The sequence below is a fragment of the Tenrec ecaudatus genome, chromosome 3 (assembly GCF_050624435.1).
Source record: "Tenrec ecaudatus isolate mTenEca1 chromosome 3, mTenEca1.hap1, whole genome shotgun sequence".
NCBI classification, from domain to species: Eukaryota; Metazoa; Chordata; class Mammalia; order Afrosoricida; family Tenrecidae; genus Tenrec; species Tenrec ecaudatus.
The window spans coordinates 216,208,625-216,213,975 of NC_134532.1; the positions used below are offsets into that span (position 1 = coordinate 216,208,625).

At 57.1% G+C, this 5,351-nt stretch overlaps 1 pseudogene; it reads right to left on the reverse strand.

The window, feature by feature from the left end:
* Nucleotides 1-1,714: 1,714 nt before the first annotated feature.
* LOC142442530 (KHDC1-like protein pseudogene) lies at nucleotides 1,715-2,074 on the reverse strand (annotated as a pseudogene).
* Nucleotides 2,075-5,351: the final 3,277 nt, after the last annotated feature.

The window sequence follows — 5,351 nt, forward strand, 5'->3', positions numbered from 1 at the left end:
TGGTCACTGTCTAGAGAGCCGTAGGACAGCACACACACGGTGGTACTACCGACTTGTGGGGTTTCTTTGGCGGTGGAAGAGTTTGAGAAAGGGCACTGTGTCAGTGCAGGTTGCCTAGAGAAACAAATTCATGGACACTCAGATGTTTATAAGAAAGGGCTTTATAGACAAGAGCAACTGTATATTGAGGAAACATCCCAGCCCAGATCAAGTCCATGTCTGATATTAGCCCATATGTCCGATACCAGTCTGTAAATTCCTCTTCAGACTCACACCACACGTGCAATGGCACTGAATGCAGGAAGATCAAGGACAGTGGGGTGGAAAGTCTTGTGGATCCAGTGGCGGTGGAGGCATCTCAGTGCTGGCAGGGGTCTCCTCTCCATGTGGCTCCTCGGCTCCAGGGCTCTAGCGTAGCTCCATGTGCTTTGTCAACGGCAATGTCTCGCTGGGAATGAACATGTGTCCTGCCTCCAGCACGAGCTATGTATCTTCTTAGCGCCTCCAAATGAGGTCATCTGATCGTCCGGCTAAACTCCACCCCTTCAATTTTTAATAGTCTCAAGTTGACAACAGATTATGTAACTACCACAAGTGTCTACAAGAAGACTCTCGCTGGAAGCTCCACCTGTCTGAAGATGAGTCTTTGCCAGTTGTGGGTGGCCAGCCACCAGAGGCATTGTGGGAAAGACCCGTCAGCAGATGCATTGTGGGAAAGACCTGTCAGCAGAGGCATTGTGGGAAAAGTTGGCCACCAGATGCATTGTGGGAAAGACCCGTCAGCAGAGGCATTGTGGGGGAAGCCACCCTTAGCCTGGCTCTGGCTCCGTTCTTCAGGTCAACACCAGCCATGCCTAGAGCAGCAGTTTGGCTCCTGGCCTACCACCTACTGGGGTCCCGAGCCATCGGCAGTCATCACCTGTTACCTTTGCTGTGTGGGGTCACACGGGGACCAAGTGAATGCACATGAGAAAAATGAAGCTCCTCTCAAAGCCCAGGCAGCAGGCCATGGAATAGAACGGGGCTGCGGCGTGTTCAGGCCAGGAAAGGTGGCCACTGGGTGGCCTCCTCTCACCCTACTGACCCGGTCGGTGCACTGAGCGAGTCAGCCGAGAAGCTGGCCTAGACGAAGGAGATCACCGGCGGGCTGGCAACCCGTGGCATGCAGATGGCACCCCCTGGCTTGCCGAAAGGGGAGAGGATTTGAAGCCCTTGCCGATGCCAATCAGATACGACGACCTTCAGACTGGATGGTACCCCGACATCAAGAGGACAGAACTGCTCACGACTGGACCAGTGCACACCATCGCGACGCAGAGAGAAAAGATGGAAGCTGTCGAGGACTTCATTGAGCCTGGAGCCACAGCCGGTGCTCACGGAAGCAACAGTCAAGAGCTCCAACCACGCATTGCACTGAGCCAAGCAGCGCACAAGACCCCCATCAGGTGCTCCCTCACCCCCAGATGCGGCGCAACACAAAGACTTTGAAGGCTACAGTGTGTCTGACTCATCGATCATCTTTTTCTTTTTCAGGGATTGCTTATTTTATTGCTGATCTTTGTCAGTACAGACACATTTCAGGGACTTGGGAGGACCAAACGGTGAAGGTGCTCTCCATTGACTCCAGGAGAGACCTCCCACAATCAGGTCTTTTAAAGATGGGGGCTGAAACGAGGCTCCTGAACGTGGATGCTGAGGGCCATCTCATGACTTCTCACGAAAACTGGACATAAATAAAGAAGGTCTGTCTCGGGAAATCCTGCAGCATCTGGACACCGTGCACTTGGAACTTCATGACAGGTGGTCCCATCCACAGGGCCAAGCCTCTCAGCCACCACCTTCCACGACTGGGCCCCACGACAGTGACTCGCGTCTGTCCAGAAGGGGTGAAGCCCCGGTCCAGCTGGATGAAGGTGCTGCTGTGTTCCTCTAGACGGCGAAGGTCAGCATCTGAGGAGCCAAAGATAAGCTCCTCCACCTCCTCGTCCACGTAAAACACCAGCGGATTCAGAAAGTTTTCCGGCACCGTCCACCATGGCTGCTGCGTCTCGGCGCTGGTCCTGCCAGTACTCATGATCCTGCTGAGTTCTGACCCGGACCACAAGAGAGCAAGTTCAAATCTGGCTCTCCATCGATCATCTTTCAGTCACCTCATCTACCTGTGCAAGTCGGGCCATACAGGAGAACTTGATGCCGTGGGGTGAGGGAGGCTGCGGAAGCATGTGGACCAGGCGTCCTCAAACTACGGCCCATGCGGCCCGCTGAGGACATTCATCTGGCCTGCTGGGGTGTTTTAGCCCCGTTTGATTTTTTACTTCAAAATAAGGTATTTGCAGTGTGCATAGGAATTTGTTCATAGTTTTTTTTTTTTTCAAAACTATGGTCCGGCCCTCCAACGGGTCTGAGGTACAGTGAACTGACCCCCTGTTTAAAAAGTTTGAGGATCCCTGACGTGGACTATATTCAGCCTGCCAGAAGAGCCAGCACGTTTGTCTGGGAAGAAAGGACAGCCAGAAAGCTCCTTGGAAGCCAGCGTGGGGAGACGTCATCTCCCCTGCTTCAGACATGTTATCAGGAGGGAACCAGTCCCTGGAGAGGGGCGTCGTGCTCGGTAAAGTGGAGGGGCTGCGAAGAAGAGGGTGGTCCTTGAGGAGGTGGGCTCACACAGCCGGCTCCAACAGAGGCATCACGGTGAGGACGGGACAGGACTGGGGACCATGAGGTGTTGTGGGGCATCAGGTTGCTGCGACTTGGAGCAGACTCGCTCGCCCTGAGAGCAGCCACAGGCCGCTCATCCAGCCCCGGAGTGGTGCACATGGCTCAGGGGCTGGGCATCCATCTGAAAGGCTGGCAGCTGGGAGTCCACCTGGACATAGCTAGGAAGAAAGGCATGGTGACTCAGCATCAGAGTCAAGGTCACCGTGAGTGAGCTCAGTGGCTCCTGGGGGTGGGGGTGGGGACTGTCATTCACTGAGCCCTACTGGGTGCTAGGAATCATGGCGAAGTACTGGAGGGTCTTTCTGGTCGGTTCTTCCAGCTGAGTTGGCAGCTGTTGCCTTCAGGCGTCATCCAGTCAGGTCTGACCCATAGCGACCCATGCACCACAGAACGAAACACCGCCCGGTCCTGTGCCAGCCTCGCAATGGTGCCTGTGCCAGAGCCACGGTTGCAGCCACTGTGCCCACCCATCTCCTTCAGGGCCTTCCTCTTCTTCGATGCCCCTCCGCTTTGCCAAGCATGGGTCTCCCCTGACAACATGCCCTCTGTACGTGAGCGGAAGCCTCCCTGTCCATGCCTCGAAGGAGCACTCTGGCCTTACTTCTTCCAAGACAGACCTGTTTGTTCTTTTAGCCGTCGCGTTACGTTCCATGTTCAATATTCTTCGTCAGCGCCATGATTCAAACGCATTGATTCTTCTCCGGTCCTCCGGATTCGATTCTGAGTCGGCCGAGCAGGAGTGAAGGTACGTGACTTTAGCAAGATCATACCACCTTGGGGACTTAGACCCAGGGCACTTAGGGGACCCAGTCCTTGAGATACCCCACCCCGTGCCATCTTCCTTTATCCAAGGGGAGGGGTGCTGGGGGGTGGAATTCTCTGGTCACTCTCCGTCCTCCAACTTTGACCCAAACCAAACCCGGCTAGACTCGCACCCCCTCCACGGTCCCCCCTCCCGTCCAGGGGCTCGCGGGGAAGCGGCCCTGGCCACGGGGCGAGCATGGCAGCCAACCACTTAGCAAACCGCAAGTTTCAGGGGCCTGGCCACATCTGCGTTTTATCAGCTTTTTCCGGATAGTATTACTCGGAGCAATTGTCTGCAGATTGGCCGACAGCTGAGAGGTTCAAGCGCGGAGTTGGGGAGAGGGGCCCGGAGATAAAGGCCTGCACATGGATCCCATCAAGGTAAATGAAAGCCTGCTGCCCCTCCCCGCCCCATGCCTGCCTGCCCCACCACCCAGCCGCCCGCCCGGCAGGAAGGCCGCTTAACCCTTTCCAGGCCCGGGAAGAAGAGCTGGGGTCACCCAATACCCAGGCTAATCATGGCCCCCACCAGGGGCGGTAGGCAGGAAGGAACCGAGGAGAGGGCCTCTCTGACCCCAGGATCTGCCTCCTGGCATTTCCTGTGGCTGGACTCTGGGGGGTCAGAGCAACTTCCAACACACCGGGGAGGGAGGCAGGACAGGCGGCACCGCCAGAGAGGAAGGAAGGGACAGCCTCCTGTCCCTGCATCTTCTGGGACATGGGCTGGGCACTGGGGGGATCAGCGGGGGGCGGGGGGAGGAAGGGGTCCCAGAGAATCAAGGTGGCAGTTTCCTGCGCCCGGGCCCTGCCTGGCTGCGCACGCCATACTGGTAAGAGTCGGAGGTCCTTTGCTGGACGCTACTGGGCATGACCAGGAGCTGAAAGGCGCCTCGTGGTGCAGTGGGCTCAGTCAAGAGCTGCTAGCTGACAGGCTCACAGTGCAAACCCGGCAGCGGCTTGGAGGGGGAGACATGTGGTGGTCTCCTTCTCAAAGACTGGTCGCCTTGCCGAGCCCATGGAGCGGTTCTGCTGGGCCCTCTGGGGCCGCTGGGAGTTCGAATGGCCTGGCTGCCAGTGGGTTGGGTCTGGGTTGGTGCTGGGGACCAGGCACTGAGTGCCTTACTCCCCTAGGGCCCACGTAATGCCTGGGCTTCCCTACAAGGGGGGCTGCTGTTCCCCTGTCATAGGATAAGGAGGTGGAGGCTCAGGGTCTGTCCCTTGGCCAGGGTGGGGCCAGGAAGCACTTGCCGTGCCCTGGTACTGGCACGTGGGTGCCTTGTCACAGCTGCTGCTCCATGCTCTGCCCATCCCTAACCCTGGTGCTGGTGGGAGGTGCTTGTCCCCAGGAGACCTAAGCCCAGGTGCCCTGACGTCCCTTCTAACTCACAGCAAGGCCATGCTGATTCACGGTGAGCTAGGCTCCATCTGGTCTCTGAGGGCTGATATTTTGGGTGTAGACTGCCAGGCATCTCCCCCAAGGCATCCCTGCATGTGCTCCGACCCCAAGGCGCCCGCCACTGACTCGCAGGCCCGTTGTACCTGGAAAGGCAGTCCTGGCCGTAGAGCCCAGAGCGCCAGCTCACCGAGGCCTGAGCCAATGGGAGTCTGTCCATCCACTGATTTAACTTTTGTCTTTCTCATGCTAAGTCCAAAGTGGTGCCTTGTTTGTTTGGGTTTTTTTCAACGTCTGTTTCCTGGATTATGAATGTTTTCCTTTCTTTGGGGATCCTCCTTAGCCATTTAGATCCCCCTTCCAGCTTGTCCTGCTCGTCCCCCACTGTCCGTGTGTCCTCAGGGGTGGCTTGGGTGTGGGGGGATGGCGGAAACGG